This window comes from Epinephelus fuscoguttatus, linkage group LG2 (genome assembly GCF_011397635.1).
Source record: "Epinephelus fuscoguttatus linkage group LG2, E.fuscoguttatus.final_Chr_v1".
Lineage (NCBI taxonomy): Eukaryota > Metazoa > Chordata > Actinopteri > Perciformes > Serranidae > Epinephelus > Epinephelus fuscoguttatus.
In genome coordinates, this window is record NC_064753.1 from 26,403,568 (window position 1) to 26,417,880 (window position 14,313).

The following is a 14,313-nucleotide window of genomic DNA, read 5'->3' on the forward strand; positions in this document are numbered from 1 at the left end:
AATGAAGCCGTGGTCAGCTGCAGGCACTGATTTTCTAAAATCCTGCTAGATGTTATCAGGCTGGGATCTGTGACACACTTGATAAGATTAATGCAGGGGTAGTGAAATATTGAAGCTTGATGGCTGAGACATCTGGACCGCATTTGGATCATGTTGTTGCTGGGAATGGCAGGCGATGATGGGACGGCAGCAGGCTAATGCAACATGGCAAATACCATTTCTCAACTTTGCTAATATGTGGTAGATAAGAAGTGCCAGCTACGTTCAGCATATTTCCAAACTGCCTTTCCCAACGTCTCTCTTCCAACTCTCGCAGAAGACTGCAGGCCATCTTAATTTAAACAGCCTGATTCAGGGATTTTAATGAGGGAGAAATGAGGCACGTTTTGGGGGAAATGAGGGTGGGTTCATGTAGGTCAGAGTCTGGTGGGAGATGCCCCTTGATAACCTTTGGTTATATTTGCCGAGGCATTGGTTGGAGTAGTTTCAGAGGGAAAAAACCCATCTGATTGCTGTGTATTTAGACACTGTATCTGATGGGCTCCAGAGTGGCCCTGTGGTGATGTCCAATAACAAATACATGAGCACGCTCCGCAGAGGATCCTCATTGTGCTGGGATTAATTACAGCCTACCTTGCTTACATAAATTCAGAGACTGTTACCAATTATGGGGCACATTTTTGCTGTAGCTTTTCTCTGTGGTATCTGGCGTCAAACCTAACTCTGAACGTATGTTGATGTTGTTGAGGTGAAACCAAGCACACTCTCTCTAGCTGAAGCTTTTCTTTTTTCACGTTGTCCATTGATGATGAGGTTGTTGATACTTCAACTTGAATCCCAGACCCCTTGTCTCAGATTAATAAGCTCCTCGTGAAGTAGTCTGCAAGTGATTTGCTCCAACTCTGAGTCCGAAATCACACGTCTCGTGGGAGTAGAAATAATTTGCTGTTTGGGAGGGGAAACTGGAATGTGATTTCAAAACTGCCTCTTCAAAGACCAGTCAGCTCAGCCTTAAATTAGATATACAGTATGATGTATAGACTGGCGTTAAACACGAGTTAGGCCCTCAGCAGAATGATTGGATTATACCTGCCAGGTTACAAAGTCTGAGGTCATGCTTTTTCCATTCTCTGATGTTTCTGTCATATTTTTTTTCAGGGCACATGAGGAGATGAAATAATGCAGCACACAGCAGCTTTCTGCAGATAAGGTTACAGCCTATCTCTCCTCATCCCAATTAGAACCAGCTCTCCCTCCTCTTACTGCACTGGAACCAGTGATGGAGGGAGTACTTCACATCCTTTACTTCAGTAAAAGTACCAATACAACAATGTCAAAAAAATAACCTGTTACAACTTAAAGGTTTGCATTCAAAACTCTACATGCAGGAAGGTGCAGGAAATCATCTGAAAGTACTTGGTCTGCAGTAAAATATCCCCTGTGACAGTATTGTTATATCTGACATTACTGTGTAAGCAGCATTTTACTGTTGTAACTGGTAAATGAGGAGCTGGATTTAGTCCAGTGGTTCCCAACCTGAGGGTCTGGCCCCTAAAAGGTCACAAGATAAATCTGAGGGGTTGTCAGAAGATGATCATGGGAGAAGAAAGGGGAAAAACAAAGTTCGATTAATTTATGGGACTTTTTTTTCTATTTTTTGCGTAAATTATTGGGTAATTTTATCTCTTTGGGCTTCAATCACAGACTGTATAAAAAATGGCTGTAGCTACAGTGATATTGCCCGCTGGTTTGTGGACTCCTGCTGTGAAGCCTCGAGTTTGGCATTTTGGCCACGACATCTTGTTTTTTGGAGCCAGAAGTATAGAAGAAGAACCATATTTGAGTGAGAGCATGGAGCTGTGGAGGAGCGAGGGATGGATCTGACTTGTATGCCCTTTATTCTTTATAATTCCTTATTTTTATCCTGTTTGAGGCAGGATTGTTGTGCCGATATTTCACCTCAACCTTCTTTATAAAAGCTACCAATGTAGAATCGGGGTATAGAGTCATCTCGCCTTTAAGCTGGCAGCACAGGTAATAAAAGCGCAGAATAGATGTCTGTGTAAAGGGACAGCTGTTAGGACGGGACTGTGAATAGAGTGTGACATCACCAGGAGATTTTTTTAAGCAGCTACTAGCAGTTAGCAGCTAACTTAAAGATGAAGAACTGAAGCTAAAAAATGTTTGTGAAATGGGTATGCAATGAGGTCTGGGAACTCCCGACCCTCCAAGCAGAGGACGAGATCAGCCTCCATATATCAGAAACAGGTAAATTTTACTCTCATGTTATGCCATTGCTATTATTAAGACTGCACTGCCATACATGCATTTGTCACGTTAGAAGCTAACCCCATTGTGTTACACATCACACCCAACACACCTTTTTTTTTTGCCTTCTGACCTACATCATGCTATCTAAAAATCATGCACTGGGGAAGCTGTATGCCGACATTGTTTGGTTCTGCATAAAAAAGCAAAGGCGGTCTGAGGAAGGGACTTTGTAAACATGTTTATGTATGCTGTAACGCTGGACATTTTAACACGGGGTCTATGAGGACTGACCCTCTTCTGGAGCTCACCTCAAGTGGTCATTCAAGGAACTGCAGTTTTTGGCACTTCTGTATTGGCTTCCATTTTTAAGCCCTGGCGGTTGCCACTTGCCAATTGTTTAGGAAATCACCTGGAAAAGTTCAAGGAAAAATATCTCTGTGAAACTGCTAACAGCTCATAACATCTGAAACTAGAGAACCAATTGGACACCAGTTTCACATGTGGGGTCACAAGCTGGAAAGGTTGGAAACCAGTGGTTTGTATTTTGTATTTAGTGCAAGTGTGGAGTAGAAGAACAAAGTAGCATAAAATGGAAAAACTACTAAAAAAAATGGATTAAGCACAGTACTTGAGAAATGCACTTTCCTGCACTGATGAGAACTGAGTCAAGTGAAAATTATTTTTAAACATTTCATTCACTGATATGTTAAGATGTCTTTACTAATCCTAACATGTGGAAGACAAAGCTCACAGCAGGTCAGATGAAAACAATGCAGCACCTTTGTGTTTGTCTCAAAGGTGAAAGCTGAACAAATGTTTCATATGTAAATGCTACGAGCTGTGAATGAGAAACAAACCTTTGCACGTGTGTGACTTCAGCGCATGTGTGGGTGTCTTCTCTTGACGAGGCGACGAGGAAAGTAAATACTTTCCTGACAGGACTGTGCTGAGCTCTCCACTTATCTCACCGTGAAACGTGTGTGTGAGAGGAAGCTCGCACATAGTTCATGTCATGACTGTTGACTGCCAGAGGAAGCATGATATGTGGCTGCAACATTCATGAGAGTCCTGCAGCTGTCTCACCAGCAGTGCCGATAGGAGAATGCTCCCAGACTGGTGGATGAATCTGTCTTGAGCTGAGTGCAGGTTGTAAAACAGTTCTGGGGATGATTTATTGCATTTTTTCATTCTTAAGATGAAGCTTTCTTATTCCTTTTGCTTTACATTCACCAGACATTGCTAGGTTACTGCACATGAACGTGGTCAGAACCTGTTTGTCTGTTAAATACTAAACTCAGACGCTGGCATTACAGGATGTTAGAATCGGACCATGTTCTGTTCACTGTGGCCTGAGCTGCACCAGGTGTTTTACAGAGATTTGGTACATGTTGGTGGATGCTCAACCTAATTTAATCAGATTTGCAGATGGGATTAATTTAATTTCATCAAAATTTTCAAATTGTGACTCGAGTCAGACTTGACTTGACTTGATCATTTTTGACTTCACAAATTCAAAAGAGACTGGCAACTCGACTTGAACTTCAACACCAATGACTCATGACTTCAATTGGACTTGAGCCTTCGACTTGAAAATACTTAATACCTTTCCCCCAAGCCCAAAGATTAAAAAGTATGTCATTTAAAAAGTGTGCCACAAATACATATCTTTCCCTTCATATCCTGAATCATCCAAATAAATGGTATTCTTTCCCAGCAAGCTGACACATAATTTCCTAGATCCACTTTGTTTGAACCAATCTGACAATGTCCAGCCAATTAGCAGGAGAGAACCATGAAGATCTGTTGTTACGTTACAGAGTGCCAGTTGGAAAAAAATGATGCTTAAGATAATTTTTTTTGTGTAAAAAACAATGGGGTGGACAACAAAAAACTAACTACAATATGCAAAACATGCAGGTTGAAAATTTCAAAAGCAACTTTTTAAAAACATTCATGATCTTCATATATTAATTTGTTATTACTCTGTAGTTAAAATGGCATTACATTTGGTAAAGAGTGCATTATGACTTGTTTAGGACTCAAAACTCAAAGTTTAGGACTCAGGACTTGTCAGTCTTGACCTGGGACTTGAGTGCAAAGACTTGAGACATATTTGTGACTTACAAAAAAAAAAAAAACAATGACTTGGTCCCACCTCTCTTCACAGGGTTGACAATGTGAAAGCTTTTCTACAGAAATTTGCTAACAGTGTAAATGGACCTCAAGAAGCAGAGGGCAGATATTCACCCAGGGCTGTAGCTTTGTGTAACACTGTGGAGCACAAATGTGCTGATGACAGGGGGACACTTGTAAGCTTATTTTCACAATTACAGTGCCAGCATGAGCGTGTTGTGACTGAAGTGAAGCGTTATTTTAAATAATTAAAATCAATTATTGGTACGGTGTTAACAATAATACGTTTTGTTTTTTTTTTATCAACAACTGATGCAAACCTGAACAGACTCAATTTTATGCAAAGCTAGCAGGTGAAATAGGCTCAGAATTTATGCTGATCAGCTGTTAGCTGGCTAATCCAAAAAATGTATGTTCGCTAACTAACATACTGACAGGATTTTAGCATAACATTGTGAGAAGATAACAGTTCATGAAGTTATCATTTTCATATCACTTTACAAAAACTATCACAATCAGCAGTGACACAGCCTATGTAACACTTACATTACATTCTTGTTTTCCACTTTTAAATACACCTGAAAGTAATGAAATAGAGACAGTACAGTGACTGACACTAATTGTACCCACAGGAGCTGAGCAACGGCTTCTGGACGAACCACACACAAAACTACAGTACACAATTATACTTAAACTAGAAGTAACAGTAAAGGCAATTTGCTAATTTTAATGAATAATTACATTTGGTCATCATTAATCGATCAGTTTGGGCATTGGTGCGTGGTTTCCTGTCATTGGGGCTGATGTGCCTCTCAAATTTAGATTTTAATTACTGCCTTGTATTCACACAAAAAAAGAGCATGAGCTGCTCAGTCCCCCTGTTCCCTACAGCCCCCTTCCTGCTGCACACAAATACCTGTTGCTATCTCCATATACTATTCCTTCCATGATTGTTACCAATTCATGTTACTTATTGCTTTGTGGTACTAATGTAGTAATGTGTGCAGTATTTCCCCATAAAGAGCTTCAGGTGTCAGACAATGGAAATCTGTGTACTTTGTCATCTTCCACATCTGGATAAGGAAGAGTTGAACATATCACATTTACGCCTCATCTGCAGTTTATTCTAAACTATTTCTATAAATTGACACAAGCATGAGGTTAATAGTTTTCCATTTCCTGCTCGTACCAGGATTCATTCGACACATGCAGAGCTTTCAACCATTGATTATCTGTGAACGCAGTGGAAGTCTGTGTGGTCACTGGCAACCGTATCCAATGCATGTTTTTGTTTTTACACATGGTAAACTGCTGAGTGTGAGAATCTCAGTGGCCCTGCTTCATTTCACACTTTCAAATAGTAAAGATCCATTTATCTGTTCCTTATAACAACAGTCTAACACCCTCCTCAAAGAGTCTCCTTCATCTCCATGAATTTGGATAAATAGGTGTAATCAATAAGAAATGAGTGCACAGGGCTTCTGAACATGTGTTTCCAATAACCTGTAGAGCACAATAAATTGCACATGCACTGTTATTTTATTGCACACACAGCTGTTTTGATTATAAGAAAGAGTTTTGTGCTTATTTTTCCACCAACACATTTTGCCCTCCAACAGTTAGGTGACTACCAGGTTTAATGTGAGCGCAATAAAGCAGCCCTGAGAGTTTTAGTTAGATAAGAATGTCACAACACAAGCGTTATGTGTTTCCTTTTCCTTGGAACAATGTTTACAGTTCAAAAGCCATAAAACTGACCACAAATGGAAAAGGCATGGTATAGCTGTAATGAGTTATCCTTGTGTAGTCACGTCTCATAGCAGATGGACTGCATGTTTATTTGAACCCTCTACAGGTAGTGGTCATGTTTCAACACTGGATGGCAGTAGTGTATCTTTGTTCTTTATCTCTGCAGCCTGAGGTTTTATTCTCATGTCAAGTTTTCCTTTACAAAACTGTTATTTGACTGACATGAGATTGTAAATTTGTGGATGTTTCTTATATGTCATTGTGCATGTTTTCAAAAGCAGTGCAACTATAAGGAGCTTGTGTTAACCTAAAGATTGTTATGGATTGGAGGCACCATGTCCGAGGGAATCTGTAGGATCAGCAGCTGTCAGCAGTTATTTGCGACAAAGAGCTAAAATTACTGTTTGATTCCAGATAGTGAGTCTCTGTGTTTTAAACGTGTGGTGTGTGTCCCAGGTGAGGCCACGGCCTTGCACCTGGCCGCTCAGCCACAGATAACCCAGCTCTCATCCGGGACGCTACAGTACATCTCTCGCCATGACAGGAGATTGTACAAATATGATTTGGATACATCTGTGCTCGCAAGAACTCCCACATCCCTGCTTGGAAAGCTTTGCATAACAATCCTGAGGCACTAGAAAGAAAGGGCGGAGAGAGAGAGAGAGGGACAGAGAGAGAGAGAGAGAGAGAGAGGGGGAGAAAAACTAGGGGTAAAATGGGTTGAGGCCCGTGATGCATGGTGTGGGCCAAGAAGCTGCCAGCATCCCAGCCGCTCCATGTCTGGCCTGGCACAGCATTAAGCAGGCTGTTTTGGGGCCTGTCAAAAGCTCATCACGGCAAGGAAGCCGTCTCTGTGGGGATGCTACGGGGGTGCCAGGGCACGGCAGGGGGGAGAAACCAGAGACCCTGCCCGGCAGCTTGGTCATAATGAGGAGGAAAATTCTTATTCTTGCATCCCCATTAATGTTACAACAACAATGCACTTTTGTCCAACTTTTTTCCTCTCTCCTCAAGCATTTTTATACTACACGTTATCTTTGTTTATGCCCCTCAACTCGCATTTGGTGAAATCTGAGCCCTGAATATTCCTTTATAGTTAAATTATGTCATAAGCTTCCACACTGTGATAGAAGTACCTCTTGTACTAATTAAAGTTATACATCTTGATACATGAATCTGCTTGTTCTCAGTGAACTCTTTACTTAATGTCTGAGCCATCCTTTTCCATTAATCTGATGCACATTTCTCAAACCAGTGGAAAACACTGTTGATTATCTCAGTGTATTGTGTTCAGTAATGGCCTGGTGGAGGGATTATAAAACTCTGGGTAATGTCAGTTGTGGCAATCAAGCAGAGTACCAGTGTGTTAAGGTATAATTTCTTGGCCAGCATTGTTTGTGACATCAATCTAAAGCTGTCCAGAAACAAGGGCGGACCAAAACAACATAATATTGTTTTTCATTACTGCTTGAGTGAAATCATGCCCCTTGATTTGAGAACATCCCAACTAACAAGCACCAGGAGTGTAAATTCAGCCATTTGGAGCCCTGCCAGATCTTACAAATTCCACTATGAGTATCTGGAAAAGTAACATCTAAAATATAAAGAAAAGTGTTGATGCCAAAATCTTTTTTTGTGTGTTGCAGGTGTGAAACAGATATGTGTGGGTGTTGGGAATCACTTAACGCTGAAGGACAGCTCACTTTATTTCTCATGCCAGGCAGAGTCTCACAGCTCTGGTGAGTCAGCGCAGTATAGCTTTCTGGGTAATCCCTATTTGTTTGTAAAATTATGTTCATAAAGTCAGTATTGGATGGTTAAATTTGGCCCTGGGTCTTGTGTCTTATAACAATAGTAAAACTGTGCAGTAAAAAAAAAGCAGAAATCCTCTTCAGTCCAACAATTATGGGGCCTCTATATGGAGTAGTTGGCTCGTTTATATGCTGTAATGTTGTGACCATTCCAAGCCCCGAAGCCAGGTGTTTTTGATTGCAGTACAGCACGTTGGAGCGCAGACTCTGCAGCACGGCTCTGGCCCCACAGGATGGTTGGATACGAGTTTGATAAACCAGAGGAGACTGAGTGGGAGTGGGAGGCCCAGACTGTTTTCCTTATTTATTTATTTATTAATGTTTTGTTTTCTCCGAGAGAAGCTGTCAGACAGACAGGCAGCTACACCCTCCTATTAGATGACTTCCTTCACTGTGTAAATATATTCCAGCTGAGATGTAACATTTCAGTGTGCAAAGTGTTTTGGATAAACTACAGACGAGGACAACATTGGATTTTATAGCACAAAAATCTGTTTCAGGGGCAAAAACATAACAGACTAGACACAGCAATGACTTCACTTTCACCCTATTAAAAACAATCTGTAAATTTTCTCTGGATGATTTGGTTTGCATACCAACAACTTTGAATTTCCTTCCCAGTGGATGTCCAACATCCTTCTTCCTCGTCCCATCCTGGTTGCTGTTTTCTGTAAATATCTTAGATGTTACTACAATCGTTACACACAATCAACAACCTGCTCTGAAAATAGTCCTCTGAACAACATGTAAAAATAAAAAGATCCAGTGAATAGTTAAAAGTTAGTGTTATCTGTGGGGAGACAACGTGATAGTGTCACCCTCTAGTGGTCCCATCTCTTAATCAGGGCCCCTTTAAATGCTCCCTTTAATTTCATTAAGAGACGTACCTCATACAACATATTAATATAAAAGAATAAACTTGTTTTCATAGTTTTAGCCAACGTTTCTACATTCCTAAAGATTTTATTAACATTTTACTACCAAGTTTCGCAGAGTTGTAAGGATGTACGGAGCCCCTAAAGTCCTGAAAGGGGATATATTTTACTTTGTGCACACAAGTGAATTGTCTCGTGCACACAAGATAATAACTTCTTTCCACAGGATTAAAAAAAAAAGGATCTTTTAGGACATTATAGGCTCTGCAGGGATGCAATGCCACAGTTTGAACAAAGTCCAATAGAGATCAATAGCACAAATGATCAGACAAATGCACAGGTCCCCAGTTTTTTAAAATTCCATCCAAACCACTGATTTAGACTTTAAAACCAAAAGTCAGCACATCTGAATATTTGTCATTACCTTCTCATGCATTACTATCAATGTACAAAGTTCGGCCCCAAAAGACACAGGCAAAAGAGCAGTTAGACCAAAACAATCAGCCAAAAGAGGCTAAAAAGCTCCATTAGGCTGAAAACACATCATGCAGTGGCAAAGTGCAACTCACAGAGAGACGTGTTTATGTGTTTCAGGCAGGAAGACATTCTTTGTAACTTAGGTTACCATGTCCAAGGACTCACAGGATTTTGTTCAGTGATTGGCTGCAGGTATTCACTGGCTGCAATTCGCCACCAAAAGTTAAACCTTTACCAACATTTACTGTAGTTTGGCAGCACTTTGCCAAAGAATCAAACGGCTGCAGCTCGAAGTGGCTGACACAGCTTTCCATAAACATTGCACAGGAGCTTGACACAGTCCGCACTTTACAGCCATTGGTATGTTTTCAGCATTTTGTTGTACAGTCAGTTGGATGGTTTTCTGTTGGTGCTTCATACATAATATCATATATTCATTGGTAAATAAATAAGAACTATCCATAAACTACCAAGCTACACATGACATGTGAATTTATGCTACTTTTAGAAGTTTAAAATGAAATCCTGATTAATCAGTTTATCAAATTCTGCAGTTGCTCTTATGTATTTGTTGTTGCTGAATACAACAGAGGAGATTCAGACTGGTTTTGGACATGGAAAATAGCCACAAAATGATTCCCTTTTTCAGTTTTGTCAGTCATTATAATGTATGCTATGCATAAACTGTATAATGAAAATGTATTTTTAAATTTGTCTAAATTAATTTTGGCCTTCTGCACTAGGGGAAGTGGAGATGTATAAGGTTCATATTTCTTTAACTCTTCATCCTTTACAGCTAAAAGTAAACTTAAATTATAACTGACAGGCACTTTGATGCCAGTGATACTACCATTACACATCCAAAGCAATGACAGTGCAGAGCAAAGGGTGTGATCCATGTAGTTATAGTCTTTTAGATAAAAGAAAAAAATCTCTTTACATTACAAATGTCCCACCAAGTTATCAATCAAATACTGGAATTCAAAACAACCAGACCCCATTTACATTTCCTCTGACATAACAATAATAACATCAGTGTGATAGCAGGCAGAAGATTATCCATTTGTGTTGAGGGTACAGTGTCATCTACACAGTCACTTAACTAAATTCATAAAGGCTGTTTGTCTTCCTGTTGCTCTTTCTTTTCTGTCAGCATAAAACATAACAACATTACAAAGAGGGCCATGACCAATGAAGAATGTATCACACTCTGGCAAACATTTACAGGCTGCAGATGGTCCTGGTTGACTTGTGTATACATCCCTGTCTCAGCCCCTACAGGTGCCACAGCACTGGGTAATAAAAAGCAGAGTGTGGAGGAGCTGTGGGTGCAGGAAGAGGTGGAGGAGAGAACAAGGCTGCGCTCCTCTGTGACATGTTTTACATGCTGCGTGGCATGCTTCTTCAGACAGGTGCTGCTGGTCAGGCTGTAGATTTAACAGCCATGCTTTCTTAAAGGGACAGCTCAACCCAAAATGAAAAAGTATATATATTTTTCCTCTTTGTAAATTGTTTTGGTGTGAGTTGCACACTGTTGGAGAAATCAGCCGTAGAGATGTCTGCCTTCTCTCAAACATGATTGAACTTGATGGCACTCGGTGATCTTGTGATGCTCAAAGTGCCAAAAAAACACATTTGAAGAACTCAACCGCAGTGTCTCTTTACAGAAATTATGATCTTGTCACTCAAGATAATCCACAGACCTTGTTGTAAGCAGTTTCATGTACTATTTTCTTTCCACGAAACTACACCCATCAGTCTTATCACTGTGAGGATGGAAATGGTCATCTTAGTTTAATGCTGCTAGCATCACCAAGCTAGCTAATGTCACAGCTCAGCTGAGGGGGATGCCATTGTTGTTTGCATTTCGTGCTGTCATGAGCATGATCCTTTCATCCATTTCAATCAGGAGAGACAGAAGAATGAAGTAAGGATAATGTTAAGTACTGAATATGAGTGTACAAATTAACAGATGATATAACAGAAGTCTTTGGCACTTGGACACCAGAGGGAGACACTTTGTGATCTAGAGACGTCTGACCTGCAGCAACATAATTACCCCCAATGGAGTCCAGACACTGTTGGTGGTGGCTGCTGACTCTGAGGCTGCTGACTGCTGAGGCGGATGAGGCTGATGAATCTGTGAAGACTGGGTGGAGGGCTTGCACGACTGCAGCAAGAAACAACTACGGCAGAGAAAGAACCATATTCAAAATGAGAAGGAGTAAGATGAGAAGGTGTGTCGCCGTGGTATTGGTTGACACCTAGAGATAGTGGGTGAGCATGTGTGCAAGGAGTGAATGGCAGGGTGAGAAAGAAAACTCACAGCCTGAGCATGAAAAATATTGTCTTCCTGACTCAACTTTTGCTAGAGCTTCATTAGTAGATACTCACCTCCCTCTGCATGGTGATATAGTTGACGTATGTTCGGCAGACAGCAATAGTAAATAGAAAGAAATAGTTCCTGGGGCATCCCAGTAGCTCACCTCGTAGAGCATGTTCCCCATGTACCTGAGCTGTTGCTGTATTCAAATGAAACTCATGAGCTTGTGTTTAGGACAAGGGAAAGTCACAAACTTGTGATTTCAGTGGCCTCAGAAACTGTCCAATTACAAAGTCATGAATACCACAACAGCAGGCCGTTCATATGGACTCATCTCATGAACATGGTAAACACAATCCCATTTGAAGGCAACATCTGTCCTCACTGCAGCGGCCTCGGTTCAATTCCAACCTGAAGCTATTTGCTGCAAATTGTCCCCCCTCTCTCTCCCTCGTTTTCTGTCACCCTTCAATTATAGTATCCAAACAAGGCCAAAAACTTCTGTTTGCTTCATGCCTGCTAATTACATGGAAATTTTTTGCAACCTAAAGTGATGTTAGTTAAAATCAACTACAGAGAAACACATAGTTCATTTAGTTCTTCCATTATGACAGGTTCATTCTTTTGTCCATGATCAATCCCACCATCCTTCAGCTTCAGTCCTTTTTTTGGATGTGGTCATACAAGTTGTTTTAGTCAGATATTTGACGCCACATCAGGAAATCTTTCTCCCATTAGGTAACAATGGTGATGAAATCTGGTGAGTTGGATATGGAAAAGCATTGTATTCATTTACACTCCCTGCCCACTTTAGGTACACCTGATCAATTTAATGCCATTCAGTACAGACAGCAGTGTGTTCATTTTTGAGGTAGTAGTGGGTCGTGGTGTTGTACTGAAGCGCATTATAAAAGATGTTTCTAATATTCTGAGAATGTATAGGCTTTGTAAAAATTGAGCATAGTTAGTTCAGGCAGGACATAATGTCAAACTCAGCTCACATCCCAGCCACATCAGCTAATCTCAAACAGCCCAGTCAACTGATGGAGCAGCTGATTGATGGCAGGGAGTCAGCTGATAGATCACATGATTCCTGTCTATGCAACCAATCAGCAAATCTCATTCAGGGCGCCCTATTGAAACTGCTCTGGTCTGCCTACTGTTGCTGCTTCCTCTGCAAGCTGCTTTGCAACCCACCTCCACCCCAGCTCCTCCTTTCCATGTTGTGTCTGACTTATTAATGTCATTTCTGTTTGTCATTGGTGCTGCTCTGTTCTGTTCCCGAGAGGTCTTTGCTGCTGCTCTCCCTGCCTTAGGCTTTCCATGTAGGTGCATGGAAGGGCAGGAAGGTTTGCTCTCTGCCTCAGGCTTTCCTTGTTTGCATGTGAAAGGGTAGACAGGTATGCTCTCTCTGCCTTAAGGCTTTCTATGCAGGCGCATGGAAGGGCAGGAAGGTTTGCTCTCTTTACCTCAGGCTTTCCATGTAGGAGCTTGGAAGAGGCTTTCTGTGTAGGCCTAGGAAAGGCAGAGATGCCTCACAGAGAGGCCTCACATTACAGGTGTGCCTAATTAAGGGTATAACTACAAGTATAGAATATGTTTAGCGTGTTGGGTGGTCTTTAATAACTCTGGTTTTGTGCTTAATGTAGTGCTCATGGTTTTGTTCTTTGTCCTGTTGGGTACATGAGGTTTTTAAAATCCCAGCCATAAATTCCAGGTCATGACAAACTGCTTTAATCAAGTCTCTTATTGCTGCATTGAGTCAATATCACGGTAATTCTAAAGGCCTTTGTTTTTACGAGCTTCATCTCACAACAGGTGCTCTGCTGTGACGGAGCAGTTTATCTGTGTTTTTGGACATGAAGGTCTCGAGGTGATGACTGTCAGGTCTGACACATGCTGGGAATACACAGTGAATGTAACATGACTCAGCTGTGTAATCACCTTTGTAATTTTGATGTCGCTGCTTCAAAGTCCTATTTCATGTGGTTTTTTCATTATGCTGTTCATCCCTTATATGAAGTTCCATATGACTGCCTCAGGTCTAAAGATACAAACTATGGTGCAGCTAATGCTAACATTATGGCAGGCCACCACAAATAAATGAATATGTGGGAAACCCTGCCTGATGGCATGACAAAATACAGAAAGATCATGCAACTGCAACAGAATAAGTGTCAGCATAGATGTAACAGTTTGTCTTCCACTATTCAATAAATCTAAACAAAACTTTCTCTCATTTCTTTTGTTGTTGTTTGTAAACAACAGCAACAGCTACTCAGGGTGAGAATCGGATCTTGAATAAAAAAAATAATTAGTACGACAAAATAGAATCAAACAAAACTCTAAAGTAGCCCACACATCCAAACAGCCGCCAAATACAAAAATGACCCTCTGTCTCTACCACTAACCCCCACATCATGGAGCCAGTAGCAGTTTTACCTTTAGCCATGCTTGTTGTTACTGTGTGTAATGGTGTGACGTCATTAACTCAACAAGTTGGATTATAACCATTATCACGATTTGAGTTAAGTGTTATCATAATAAAAGTTTTGTTGGTATTATTATTATCATTATTATTATAGGATAAGCCACATCCTTTCTTAATGTAGGATTAAGATTTTGGCCTAAACTGGCAGAGATTTCTGGGGGCATTTTTGCCCTTTGTCATCAC